At 32.6% G+C, this 15,078-nt stretch overlaps 1 protein-coding gene across 2 annotated transcripts in view; it reads right to left on the bottom strand.

The window, feature by feature from the left end:
- The window catches only part of LOC140434069 (probable chitinase 10), a 64,100-nt gene extending 55,913 nt beyond the window's left edge, over positions 1 to 8,187 (bottom strand). Inside the window, exon 1 of one of the 2 annotated variants that reach the window (XM_072522079.1) lies at positions 7,800 to 8,187. The gene's annotated coding sequence lies outside the window, so the exon portion shown is untranslated. The remainder of the gene's footprint in view (positions 1 to 7,799) is intronic. The other variant, XM_072522080.1, reaches the window with a different exon arrangement.
- Between the last annotated feature and the right edge of the window lie 6,891 nt (positions 8,188 to 15,078).

The following is a 15,078-nucleotide window of genomic DNA, read 5'->3' as shown; positions in this document are numbered from 1 at the left end:
TAGGGACTAAGAACAAAAGAGAATCCTGAGAACAATGGACGAAAAAGCAGAGGTGATTTTCAACGATCTCAGGAACCATCCGAGTATACTATTTTATCTATCTATACAGCCCTTGCTGTACAATTTTGGACATAGACCTCCTCTTCCTTCTTCCATGTCTCACTATTGTAGGCAGTTTGTATCCACTTCAGGCCTGCGTGTTTCTTTAAGTCATCTGACCATCTCATTTGTGGCCTTCCTCTTTTTCGTTTGTAACTATATGGTCTCCAGTATATAATCATCTTATTCCATCTGTCGTCTTTTTGTCTTATGGTATGTCCAGCGAACTTCCACTTAAGTTTTGCTATCTGCGTTAATACATCGGCCACTTTTGTTTTGTTGCGGATCCAAGTATTTCTTTTCTTGTCTGATAGCCTGATGTTCAGCATTTGCCTTTCCATGGCTCTTTGGGTCTTTGCTATTTTTTCCATGTTTTCCTTCGTAAACGTCCAAGTTTAAGAACCGTAGGTGAGAACAGGAAGTATACATTGGTTGAAGACTCTTGTTTTTAAATATTGGGGGTATTTTCTATTTTTTAGTGTATAGGAAAGTTTTCCGAAGGATACCCAAGCCAACCGTATCCTTCTCTTTATTTCTCCGGTCTGATTTTCTTTATTTAATTTAACTAGTTGTCCCAAATATACATATTCTTTTACTTATTCTATAGTTGTTTGTGCAATTGTAATTATTAATTCTTCTGGTTGGTTGGTTATAATTTTCGTTTTATTATAATTCATTTGTAGACCTATTTTTGTTGATTCGCTATTTAATTCATCCATCCATCCATCATAATTTTGTAATTCGTCCCTTTTATCTGTTAATATTACGATATCGTCTGCATATCTCAAGTGATTCAAGTAATAGCCATTTATTTAATTTTGTTTATTTATTTATTTATTTAATACCCCGTTTTTTCCATTGTAATTTCCTCATAACGTCTTTCAAAGCTTGATTGAATAGTTTGGGTGATATAGTGTCACCCTGTCTGACTCCTCGCCGTATCTTAACGGGCTCCGTTTGTTCAACTATTTTAATGGATGTTGTTGCTTGATCATATATCTTGGAAATTAAGTCCGTGTATCTATAGTCTATTCTCCCATTTTGTAAAGACTTCTTTACTGCCCAATGTTCCAATGAGTAGACTATTAACAGAGTTAATAGACTATGACGAAAACCAGAGAACAGTACATAGGCGGCCCAGACAGGAGCTAGTTGGATAAAGAGAAAACCCAGAAAAAGAGTGAGGAAATGATGTTATGTTATAATGAGTTAAAGTTTACATGACAATATAATTTAAATTACGAATAATATAGTTAATATTTAACGTAAAAAAACATTAAACATCTATATTTTGGATAATAGTTGATTTTTGTCGAGGAGTTTGGTCACCTTGTTGATTTGGTCTTTTCTGTTTAGCACCTCTTTGAAGAGAGAACTGATACCGAGCTGTTAGCAATGATGTTAGTGCGAGTATAGTTGCGTTCTATTATATTTTGTTGTCTTATTACTGCATTTGCCCCAAAAATTTCTTCTAAGCGATTTTATACAAACGTTTTATAATCTTGTCATCGATGTTTAGTTTTTGCATTGCAGAGGGTTTACTTGGATATTTCTGATTAGTGGCAGTTTCAATAAAAACTTGACCAGTTTTCAATAAAAATCGATTTTTTTAATAATTATACAGTAGTATTATTCCTTAAAGATTGTTTTCAAAACAGATATTCAAAACAGAAAATAAATTTTAACGAAAAAAGTGACAGAAACACATAAAAATCAAGCTGAACTTTTACGATTTTTTTATTGGGTTCAAGAATCTACAAAATCAACAGCTAATCTTGACAAACAACCGATTAACTGATCAAATTAATTTTTTTAATCCATAATATTTATCGTTTGATATTTTTGCTATTTTTTTAAAATCCATCTAAATTTATTTTTTAATCTTGTATCATATCTAATTTAAATCAAGATTACTAAACGAAATCAGCATTTATACGAGTGTATTCTGTCTTTATTAAAAACCAGTTCGAAGATTATACGATAGCTTGGCTGGTGGCCAATCTTACTGAAAGGATTAATAACTTCTGCACCTTAGGCTGTCAGAAAGCACTTATTTAGATATGGTAATAAGGTTTTATTAATTATTTGATGAAAGATAATGTTATAAAACGAATTATTCAATCCTAGCGCAATAAAAAATTTAATTGATTTAATATTTGAACGTAAGAGCTACCGATTTAAAAAAAAAATGAAAAAAAAAAAAACGCGACACGTTATTTTTCATCGGCAATTTTATTGTGACATTTTTATATGGAATTAAAGGGATTTTTTTTAGAAGTATAGAACTGAAATGGAATAAAACAAAGATAATTTTTATAAATTGACATGAAATTGACTTTATTCTAAAAATAATCTTTTGGCATTATAATTTAAATATGATTTCCGGCATATGATCATCATGGATGGCCCTGACGTAGTCTAATCTGAAGGTCTAATTTTCAATCATTTTTATCGGCAATACTGTGGCGAATGTTGTCCTCCAAGTGGTCAATCGTTACATGCTTATCGGCGTAGACTAGCACCTTCACATATCCCCACATAAAAAAGTCTAGCAGTGTTAAATCGTACGATCTTAGAGGCTAATTCACGGTCTGAAACGTGAAACTATGCAGTTACCAAACGTTCTTAATTAAATTAATTGTGGCACGAGCTGTGTGACATGTTGCGCCGTCTTGTTGAAACAACAGCTCTTGCACATCATGTTTGTTCAATTGGGGAATGAAAAAGGCATTAATCATGGTTCTATAGCCGTCACCATTGACTGTAAAGTTCTGGTCAGCATCGTTTTTGAAGAAATATGGTCCAATGAATCCACCAGATCATAAAGCACACCAAACAGTCAGTTTTTCTGGATGTATTGGTTTCTCAACATACATTTAAGGATAATCTTAACTCCAAATAGGTCAGTTTTGTTTGTTGACGTAGCCATTCAACCAAAAGTGCGCTTAATCGCTAAACAAACTTTGCTTATGAAAATCGGAATCAACGGCAATCCCGTTTTGGACCCACTCACCGAATCTATGAATCGACGCCTTGCTAGGTCATGATGTACTCTCAATTTTTGCTTGAGTTAGATTTTGTAAGTACACAGAGCAAGATATTTCTGCAAAATCTATGGGCACATATCCAACTGCTGTGCTCGATGGCAGATAAACTGATTCGGGTCTTCATGTATGTTACGCTCTACATTAGCAACAACTTTTTCTGTACACAATCTGTATACAATCGAATTTCTTGCTCTGATGGAATATTGTTTGACCATAAAATGGACGTAGTGCGCGCGATACGTATTTCGAACAGAACCACAATTTTCAAAATAAATTTGTACAATTTGGAAGCGTTGTTCAGGCGTCAAGTCTATGCATGCTGAAATGCCAAACCAAACTTAACATAAATCGCTGGACAGCTGTGGCTGACAGTTAAGAAAGTGTCACCAACTTACATTTCTATCTTCTTCTTGTGGTGCCTATCCGTTACGGATGTTGGCTACTAGCATGGCAATTCTAACTTTATTGACCGCAGCTCGAAATAGTCCTGACGTGGCCAAGGAAAACCATTTTCGTAAGTTCTGGAGCCAAGATATTCTTCTTCTTCCTGGTCCCCTCTTTCCGTAGACCTTTCCCTGTAATATAAGTTGCAGCGGGTTATATCTATGATCGTTTTGCATTATATGTCCAAGAAATTCTAGCTTGCGTTGTTTTACTGTGGATATAATTTCACATGTTTTATCTATCCGACGTAGAACCTCAATGTTTGTTATTTGGTCCACCCAGGAGATCCTCAGTATCCGTGTATAACACCACATCTCAAACGCTTCTAGTTTTCCCATGGGTACCTCGGTTAGTGTCCATGATTCAACCCCATAGAGCAGCACTGTAAATACGTAGTATCTTAATAAACGGATTTTCGTTTTGAAGGGTAAGTCGTGGCTCTTAAATATAAATTTCTATACCTCTAAAAAATATCCTTTAGAAGTTCAATAATTGTTTTTGTTTTTATATTTTTTATCACACGTTACTAGTTCGTTCTAGTTCAGTTCTTGTAGGTTTCTGACATCCCTGGCACAATATATTTCTTTATATGCATTTGCTCTTTAACTATTCGCCAGACTATATACCCTCCCTTAAAATCACTCTTCTTTCCATATATCGTTTCTGTACCAGTTAATTCGTATTTTTAGACTACCTGAATTTTGTGTAATCCCAGTTGTTATTTCAATAGTTTAATAGGTTTTAAAAGATTTATAAATTTATGTAAAATTGATCATATTATCTCAGATTTCTCACCCCTTGATGTACACTCTACAATTATTATTGTAGGATTATATGAAGCAGTGGATATATACCAAGTTTAACACTCTTTACGAACAATCCTCGAAAACCCAACGTTTAGGTAGGATTTTTTTCACGAGAAGACACGATAAGACCCACAAGTTCAGGCATATTTAAACAAATTTTAATAAACAATAAAAAAGTTAGTAACAATATTCAAAATCACCGATTTTGTTCAAAGTTTTCCGAAATTTCCGAAAATAATAAATTTTCCCTGCTCCTGGTACCACTATTTTTGTACGGCATTAGGTCGCCGGTCATTATTTTTGTATTACCGACCTAAGTTATAAATGCAGTACAAATATGCTTGCCCAAAAGTCCTTCCCCTGCTTGATTGGTAAGTTTATCTTACCTGTGACTCACCTATATTGATAAGAATTGACGGCATAGTTTCTAAAATTGTTATTACATATTGTAGTATTGTTTTATATATGTGATTTATGCTGAGTCAAATGACCCATTAAAAATATCCCATGGGCTTACAATCTATTCTATATTTATACTAAAAATTTTACTGGTAATAGTTTTGCGAAACGAACTGTACATCATCTTCGCGTAGGCAGATTTTATTCTGATAGTACACCGTCAGTACTGACCTTACGCACCTACCTCTCATTGTCTCCGATTTTACTATCTGCTGTTTCTATTGTTTAACCAGAAGTATTTATTCATATTTGCATTCACCGTTTTAACGGTCAGAATATGCTGCAAATCATCTAGTTTCGATTGAATATTCAAAAGTGATGATTATAAAAAAAGACGAGGCAATGCCCCGCAGACTTGATTTATTTAAATTTGTAATTTATATTCTCTTAATCTAATAATAGGCCTGTAGATATCATCAACACAAATATACAGAGTGGTCCAGAAGTCTGGAAACGACCAATTATCTCGTAAATTGCTAGTCAAACACGAAGTAAACTTTTTGGAGAACAAGATTGAGAAAATGGATAATCAAATCAAAAAACAGAATCAAAGGGCTCGAATTTAAGGAATATGAAGAAATTGAAGATGTTATAAAATTCATAGAAGATAAGCTGGATGTGAAAATAAATAAATTTGGTTCAGAAAATCAAGATCATGAATGGAAAACCACCAATAGCAGTAGTGAAAATGGGCATCCTCAAGGACAAACAACTTATTACGAATTAAGAGGAACGAAATATTTTATACAAAGTGACCTAACTAAATCTGAAGACCAATCTGAAGCCAAAATACAAAAGCAGTTGAGGGATTTAGCGAAAGCGGAAAGAGAAAAAAAAAATAGATGCAAAAGTCGGATACCAAAAACTGTGCGTAAATAATGAATGGTAGAAATGGAACACGGCTATCGAAAGGTTATAAAAAACTAATAACGGAAAAGTATAACGACAAGGAAAATAGATTGACGAAAAAGGCAAGAAATAGGATTTTGATGGGACAATGGAATGTTAGAGGAAAATTTGAAACAAGTGCAATGAAAAACTTAGCAGATACTCTATAGAAGATATAGATATTGCAGCTATCCATGAAACCAAATAAAAGGGTACTTTTTGCAAAGAGATTAAAAACTACATATTCTTTAACAGTGGAAACAATGAAACACTATTTGGAGCAGGGCTTTTTGTTAAAAAGAAAATTGCAGAACTAGTAATGAACTTTGAACCAATAACAAGCAGATTATATCAGTTAAGAATGAGGGGAAAGTACAGAAAAACAACATTTATAAATGTACATGCCCCTACACAAGATAAGGATAAGGATATCAAAACTATTATTATGAACAATGGACAATGCTTACAAATGCTTATGGACAAATAACCGGTCATAAAGAACAAACACAGATACAGCAATCTAAATGACAGAAGATTAATTAAATTTGGTTTTGGAAATAATATGCGTATTATGAGCATGATCATAAGGAGATTTATAAAGGTACTTAGATATCACCAGATGATCAAACAATTAATCAAATAGACTATATATTAATTGAAGCGAAACATATGAAGCCCATTAAAGACAGTAGAAGTTATAGAGGAGCGGATGCAGAAGAAAAATGGAACAAATGATGTCTACATTAGCAGGTGAAACGATATCGTGGTATACTATTGCAAAAGGAAGAAAATTGGAAAAAAAATTCAAGAAGAAGTAGAAGGGAAACTGTCGGAACAGCAAGTGGTACAAGACATAGACAGTAGGTCGGAACGACTCAGAGAAACGATTCAACAAGCAGCCGAGTTGGTACAACCAAAACCCTCGCAAAGAAGACAAAAAGATTGGCATGATAATGATTGTAAGAAAGCGATTGTGGAGAGGAATAGAGCCAGGATCAATAGCACAAAGAAGAATGATGTGGACAATAGACAACTATACGCTGAGAAGTGAAGGCAGGCAAAGAAAATATGCAGAACAAAGAATAGGTTGTACCTGGAAGAAAAATTAAATAATATTGAATAAGATTTTGTAATTAACAAAGTCAGGAATTTCTACAAAGTAAAAAGATGAGGACGGCCATTAAGTAGGAGGAATAGATAAAAAACTGGACAGATAGGCCAGATATTTTAAAAGTGTATTAAATACGGATGAATAACAATATCTTCAAATACAGCAGCCACTTAAAGAAACAATAAACCAGAATAAAAATGATTAAATAACAACAAAAGAAGAAAAATCATAGACATAATAAAGAGTTTAAAAAATATTAATGCATCCGGTGAAAATGCCATCATAGCAGAGTTCCTAAAGGACGATGGCCAAAGCCTACAATAAAAAATCCCAGATTTGATACGTGAAAATTTGATTGAATTTTGACAATGTGTTAGTTTTTTGTAAAAAAATTTTTAATCTCCTAAAATTGTGAATAACGCTGGACACATAACGGTTTCTTAATATTGTTCTGAAGCGATTTTTTTGTGTCATCTTACAGCAATTTTTAAATTTGTTTTTAAAAAACACTAAAACTCATTTTATTGTTAATTGTTTTTATGCTGATTGCCTGGAATATTAACAATTTGCAAAATATAATATATATATATATATATATATATATATATATATATATATATATTTAATATAAAATGGTATAAAATAAAATTTCTTACCAAAAAGTAAATGTTATTTAGAAAATGTGTTTTTTTCAGATTTATATCCAAGTTTACTTATAGAATATAGCAATTTTTTCTCGAACCTTATTTATTTCAAAAATATTTGGCTTTTATTTTTAAAATTTTGTCCTTATTTTGACCTGTCTGGCATGCCCTTAGGAGTACGAAAAGAAAAAAAAAATGATAGAATACCATTTTAATTAAAAAAATTAATATTTGTTAATATTGTCTCTAGTGGTATGATTTTTAATAATTTTTAGTATAGCTTTCCTAATATTTATATTACCTCAAAATCTATTTTGACTATCTATTACTTTCTTCTTTCTTACTTGAAAAATCCAAAGAAACTGTCACCGACACTCACAAAATGGTTCCAAAATTTGCCAAAAATTTTCGAAAATGAACACTAGTGCTGTATGTAGGCCCTCGGATCGTCAAATGCGAGATGATCCCAGAATCCGATTCTTATAGGTGGTAGGAGGAGCTGGCGACGAAAAAGACACTTTGTTCCATCATCATCAAAGAAGAACCCGTCCGAAATACGAATTTCAACTCCCGATCGGGCCTAACGAAATCAAATCGAAAAAGTTCTTTATCAGTTGCAGTATTGTATGATTTGAATGCAGTCTATAATTTGAAAATGGCAATGAATTGCCTTGAACTTGGTAGTGGTTGTCGGACAAGGTACCTATTGCAGAGTCGGCGGTAGCAGAAGAGTTAAGGCGTTGGATAATTGCGAATCGATTGATTAAGGCACGCTATACAGGGTGTGCTTGGAATTATGCGAGATCATACGAGATTGTATTGAGTTTCTTTGCCTATTATAAAGTATTTTACTATTTAACACACTCTTTTTTCACACACAAAAGACTTTTTCAAACGTAAAAAAATTATACTGAAATAATGGTATCTCCTGAGGTAAAATGTTCCGAAAGCAAAGTGAGCCTCCGTTCGAATTTCCGAGTTGAGGAATATATCAAGGAGATACCATTACAGGTTAGAAAAAATAGGATGGGGTCTTAGAATCTTGGAAGTCTTAGAGGCAAGAGTATGAAGTTAATAGATACGCGTAAAAGAAGGAGACTATACATTGCTTGCATTCACGAGAGCAGGTTGAGAAGACCAAGGGTGAAAGAACTAGGTGAAGGATAGAAATTGTGGTATGTAAGAAAAGTAACACTAGGAATGGAGTTGGTATACTTGCTGATAGTGAAATGAAAGATAACGTAGCAGAAGTTGTAAGAACGAGTGATAGAATAATGTCAGTGCAATTTGTACTTAATAAAGAAGTATTGAATGTTATGTGTGTATGCTCCTCAAACAGAGCTGAGTAAGAATGAAAGAAAAGCTTTAAATTATCAATTAGGAGACCTACTGAGTGATATTTCATCAGAGAAGAAAGTTATACTAGGAGATGCAATTACATGTGATTTAATCCAAGACATAATTAGACGCTACACATGGAGGACTAGGATTTGTTATCAGAAATAAAGCTGGTGAAGATTGCTTGAATTAGCAACAGTATTATATATGGCAATTGTTAACACCTTGTTTCAAAAGAGTGAAACTTAACTTATTAGGTACAAAAAGTGAACAAAATCACCTCCAAATAGATTATTTTATAACAAAAGAAGATATGCATGAATGTAAGGATTGCAAGGTAATAGTGAGACAGTAAGCAACCAACATGAGTTGCTTGGTTTATTCAGAGCAAGAATAGTAAAAAAAATATGTTGAAATATCAGAGAAAGTCTTAATTAATACAATTTGGAGGAATATGGCCAGTATAATTAGAGATAATGTGGACGTGGACTATAATTTCAGTGATTTCCCTCTGTGAATGTGGACTACAATTTCAGTGATTTTTTAGATAGGCTTGTGTGTATTTTTAATAAGGCAGTTCCTTTAAATACAATTAAGTCAAAATATCACAAACCCTGGATTACCAAAGATATCCGCAGTTTAGCCAAGAATAGGCATTCACTACTGTACATCAAGAAATTTACTAGCAACGTCTTTGTCACTGAATATATCTCCAAGTCCAAAGAAACCTATCTAACTATCAAAATCGCCTGGAAAGCTCTAAAAATTTTGCAAGAGAAACTTGGACCATAATAAACGATCTTTGAAATAAAACTGACACAGCTTAAATATTTTCTCTTCTAAACCCTGAAAATCTAAATGAATACTTCGTTAATGTAAGTAAAAATATAACTTCAACTATTTTGCCACAGCAAGATCCTATTTCCTATCTCCCCAATTTAAAAAAGGTCTTCATCCTTAATAAGTCTTATCTTAAATCTCTCAAAAAATGTATTGGAAGTCCTGGTCTCACTAATTAATGATTCCTTTGAAAAAGGTATATTTCTAGAGTGCCTAAAGACAGCCATTATTATTCCTCTTCATAAGGGTGGTGAGAAATCTAATGCATGGAACTATGTAAATATTGCATACCTACCAGTACTATCCAAAATTATTGAGAAACTTTTAAAAGCCCGACTTATGTCGTTTCTCGTTGAAAACAACATTTTATAACAAAGTCAGTTCGGCGTTTTAACTAATAAATGTACAAGAGCTCGTTTAAGTACTAAACAATATTCTTTACACTGGCACTTTTTTTTGTGACTATGCCAAAACTTTTGATTGTGTAAATCACGACATTTTCAACAACTAAATTTCTACGGAATTCGAGGTATTTCTTTAAATTGGTTCCAATATTACTTGGGAAATAGGAAACAACTGGTTAGAACAAATGATACTGACTCTAGTCACAAAAGCATTGTATGTAGATTACCACAAGGTTCAGTATTAGGTCCTCTACTTTTCGTTATCTTTATAAATCACTAACTTAAAAATCGATGGAAAAATTTTTCTTTCTGGTGGAACTCTAATATTGCAACTATAACTTCTGATCTACTTAAAATAAAAACCTGGTCCGACTCTAATTTTCTCTCTTTTGACGTGGATAATAAGTAGCATTATCCTATAAAGGAGCTTTCTAACCCTTGCTTCTTAATAACAGTCAGACCAGTAACGTTGATTCTGTAAAATTTCTTGGTATTTTTGTAGACAGCAACCTTAAATGGCCCCTTCATATCGATTTGTTAAGTATCTTTCAAAATAACATTTTGGTTTGTTCGAGTCTCATCTTCGATATGGCGTTCCTTTTTGGGATTCTAGTACGGGTGCCCAATCTAAGGTTATAATAAAATACGGTATCTTTTTGGCCTTAGTAGAATAATATACAAGCAACTAAAATATTTTTATATATATTTGGGTATCACATGCAGCAACTTAAACTTATTAGTTCTTATCTAGTAAACTTATTAGATTGATATTATCTTTTATTTTGTGATATTGACGATTTCTGACTTTTTGTAAGCTTTGTCTATAAAATTGTACAAATTGTCAGTGACAATAAAGCATATTTTCTATTCTATTCTATACTGCTATTGAAATATTTCGGAAAAAAATCAGATCAAAAAAATCAGGAAGTTTAAGGCTAAAGAGACTTGGTGATCGTCAAACTAAGTTCATGAAAACATAAAAGTGAAGAGAAAATTATATAAACAGTAACAAGAAAATAGATCGGACACGGATAGTGAAAAACGGCTGCTTCAACATCAACGTCAACGTCAACGTCATTCAGTTCCTGGAAAACACGTATGTAGTGAGAATGCTGAAAAGGACAAAGCGTTTTTGAGTTGTCAGTGAGTTAAAAGTAAAATAAGTGTCAGTGCTAAAGCAGAGTATGCAAATGATCCAAATACCTAAAGAAATCATTCAGGAACATAACAATTGATAAAAATAAACAAATAAATTTAACACCCCTACAAATTACTTGACCATATTGACTCACCTGTTCTCAATAATAAATTCTCAAAAAAAACCAATTTCGTTTAAAATACCAATTCGTTTAACAACTAATAAAATTTGACTGAATCGATCCCTTATACATGTCAACTAATCTCAAAATATAGTCTTTGGGGGATTGTAAATAATTGTAAATTATCGCGACAGGTTTTGTCTCCTTTTTTCGCAATCACAAAACAAAATAAAATTGCACAAACTGTATCGTAAAAACTCATATTTAATATAATCTTTAGGTTTTATAAACAAATCCTTTTGTATACATATAATAAAATAATAACGAAAAGAAAATTACTTCAGATTGTTTGTAGACGTTTCATTGCCTATCTGTCTGATTCTTGAAACAAAGCTTTAGAATATTAAAACCTATTATTATCGTTTTTCTTGATTCATTTATGAGACCTATTGGAATTAAGCTTAATCAGTCAACAATATAGAGAAATATTTCAATTTCAATTTTACAGTTTTTCATTACGAAATAAACGAGTATGTCGACTCAGTGTTCCAAGTTTTGGTTCAAATCCCGGTTGACATAGTTTTTTCACATATTTCAAATTCTGTCAGGTCTTTTTTTTTATTTTATTGATAACAACACCAACCACTTTGGGTTATTAGCTGTACTACAGTTAATACGTAGATACTTAAGTCTAAACAGTATTTTTGATTAATTATTATAATCTATATCTATCTAACCTATAATTAAATAGGTTCACACTTAGGTAAGAATGTAATATTTTACAATTTGTAAATAGGGTTTACACAACATTAATAGTTACAGTTTATTTAAACCATTAATATCTTTTAAGTAATTAAACATACTTATTTGTAAATTTACAATGTGCTCCTAAGATTGCTTTTATATTGTTAGGTAGGGAGTATTTTTGTCTTTCACTGATATATTTAGGACACTCTACTAAGATATGTGTTACATTAATGTCGCAGTTACATAACTCACAAATAGGGCGATTTGATTTGGAGATTAGGTAGCTGTGAGTTAGTTTGCTATGACCTATTTAAACGTAAACGGGTTAGGCTAACAAACACCTGGCGATTTAAATTTATCTCGCACCAATCCGAATAAGGAGAAGGGCTTAGAAAAAAAAAAGATTCGGTTGAGGGCTTTACGATGTGTATAGTTGATTTTGAAAGATTCCATTCGTTTTTCATTTATTTGTCACTTTTTCTTTAAGGAACGATTTGTAGTCGGAAATAGACACTAAGTTCACTAACACTGAAGAGGCACTGTGTATTGCTTACCTGGCATGAAAATCTGCTTGTTCGTGTTCTTGAAGTCCAATGTGTGATGGAACCAATATAAAGCGTATTTACTGCCTCGCGTTGTTTAGTAAATGTAATTGTTCTTTTAATAAAATACCTATGGGATTACTGGTATATAACTGTTCTATCGTCTGTAATGCACTGAGAAAGTCGGTAATTATGAAAGAATTTGGAATTTTTTGGGTACGTATATAAATGAGAGCTTGCAGAATTGAGTATAGTTCTCCAAAGTAAATACTTCAACTGGAAGATAATTTAAACTGTAATATAATGTTCAGAGCTAAAACTGCTGATTCCACACCATCAATAGTTTTGGATGAATCTGTATAGATATGACAATGATCTGGGAAAGAAGCAAGTATGTTGTAAAATGATTGAATAATTGCTGCATGGGGGGGTCTAAAGCTTATTGTATTTAGAAAGGGTTAGATCACATATTGCAGGAGGATAGGTCCAGAGGGGAGGTGTGACTGTATTGAATAAAAAATTTTGGGAATTGCATATTATGGAGAGAGAGATATCTTCTGATTCTCTCGTAAGATCTGGATTTGTAGAGTGCCGTTTTTTTGAAAATAAAATACCTTTGGTTTTGGTTTAGGAAATTGCAATCCCACAGCTTTTGACCAGTTTTCAAGGTGATTTATTGCACATTGTAAGTTTTTCTGTATAGAAAGAATATTTTGTGTAGCTAGACTGTGTAGCTAGACTGGAGCACAATACTCAGCGGTCGAGAAAACAAGGGCTAAGGCAGTAGAGCGGAAAGTGGAAACCGATGCTCCCCAGGTGGTACCGCAGAGCTTCTGTATAATGTTATTTCTTGTATTCAACTTTTGGGCAGTTTTTGTTAAATGCTCTTTAAATGATAGCGTTCTGTCTAGTGTTACGCCCAGGTACTTCGGTGTTTTGTTGTGGGTAAGTGTGGTATTTTCAAACCGTATGTTGAGTCCCTTTCCAGCAAGTTTATTGTTCAGGTGAAAGCAACTAACTTCTGTTTTCGATGCATTTGGTTGAAGTCGCCACTTGCGAAAATATTTGCCCAATATATATAAGTCTGCCGTCAGAACTTCTTGAGACGTTTCTAGTATTCTGCATCGTGTAGTAAGGGCCCAGTCATCGGCGTATCCGAACTTTCTTGACTGTGTTTCCGGCATATCTGCTAGGTATAAGCTAAATAGTTTCCAAGAGCTAAATTCCAAGACAATTATAAATGGTCTCACACTTTTCTGAAGTTTTATAGAGGTATCTAATGTTCCCTACATTATTCCAAGCATTTTGTATTGTTGTGAAGTTGAGCTTTTTTAAATATTTAAAACTGATAAAGTTGTTTCTAATTTTTCTCACTTTCGTCTTTGAAATATTGCAAGACGGCTAAAATACTCCAAGCGGTCCTAAAGTTTTTCAAAGTCTCTTCCAACATTTTGAGACAATTTTTCATAGCTAGTTTTCATACAAATAGCGCAATTTAGTTTTCTCAAGAGCTCTAAAGTCTTCTAAATGATTCTGGACTGCCATAAAGCACGTTAAGCTGCTTTAATGGTCTCTATAGTCCCCTTGCCTTGTTCTTATTTTGGACCTTGAAATATTTTAGGACAAATTTGGAATATTTCAGGATCTTGTGAGGTCCCTTAGAGATTTATAAGACATTCCACGAAAGTTCTGAATCGTTATGCACTGCCAAGTTTCCTAGGGATTATCCCATTTTCACCCTTGAAATATTTCAGGATAGATGTGGAATATTTTAATCTGCCTTGGGATTTTCCGGGACCTTAAAAGATTCCAAGATAGTTCCAAATCATTCAATACATCCCTGAAGTTTCTTAGAGAGTTAAATGTATTCCGGGCTGTTATGAAATATATCAGACTGCTCGAATGTTCTCAAGAGTTCATTAAAGAGTCTCTGAGAACTATTTCCGAAGTGGAAATCGAACCTTCAATTAAATTTAATTTTAAAGTAAAATTGTGGCTTATTTCCAACAAAAATAGTGAATTACATTACGATGCCACAAGAAAATAGCTTTAGAACAATATCCTATCCTTTCATATAATTTTTTCAAATGTGTCTAATCGTTTATCAATATTTACAGCATATAAAAATCTGTTTTTTATAATCAGAATATACTTTTTTTTAATATTCATTAATTATAATAAAAAAGCCAAAACACTTGGTATTTAATGTAATGTAAAAACAAAAAATTAAAAAAAAACAAGAAAGTATTTAATACCTTTATTTTTTATCTAAAAACTGACAGATATTCTTTTTATTTTAGGTATTTTATTTAAAAACTGCTCAATATATTCTTCGTTTTTGAAAGCAGCCACTATAAATATTTTATTGCCAAATCTGTCAATATTAAAATTATTACCCTCTTAGCACTTAGTCTATAAACAATTCAGAAATGAATAATTGCTTAGTTCAA

The sequence above is a fragment of the Diabrotica undecimpunctata genome, chromosome 2 (genome assembly GCF_040954645.1).
Source record: "Diabrotica undecimpunctata isolate CICGRU chromosome 2, icDiaUnde3, whole genome shotgun sequence".
Lineage (NCBI taxonomy): Eukaryota > Metazoa > Arthropoda > Insecta > Coleoptera > Chrysomelidae > Diabrotica > Diabrotica undecimpunctata.
The sequence above is the reverse complement of the archived record's forward strand: the minus strand, read 5'-3'. Positions and strand labels throughout refer to the sequence as shown.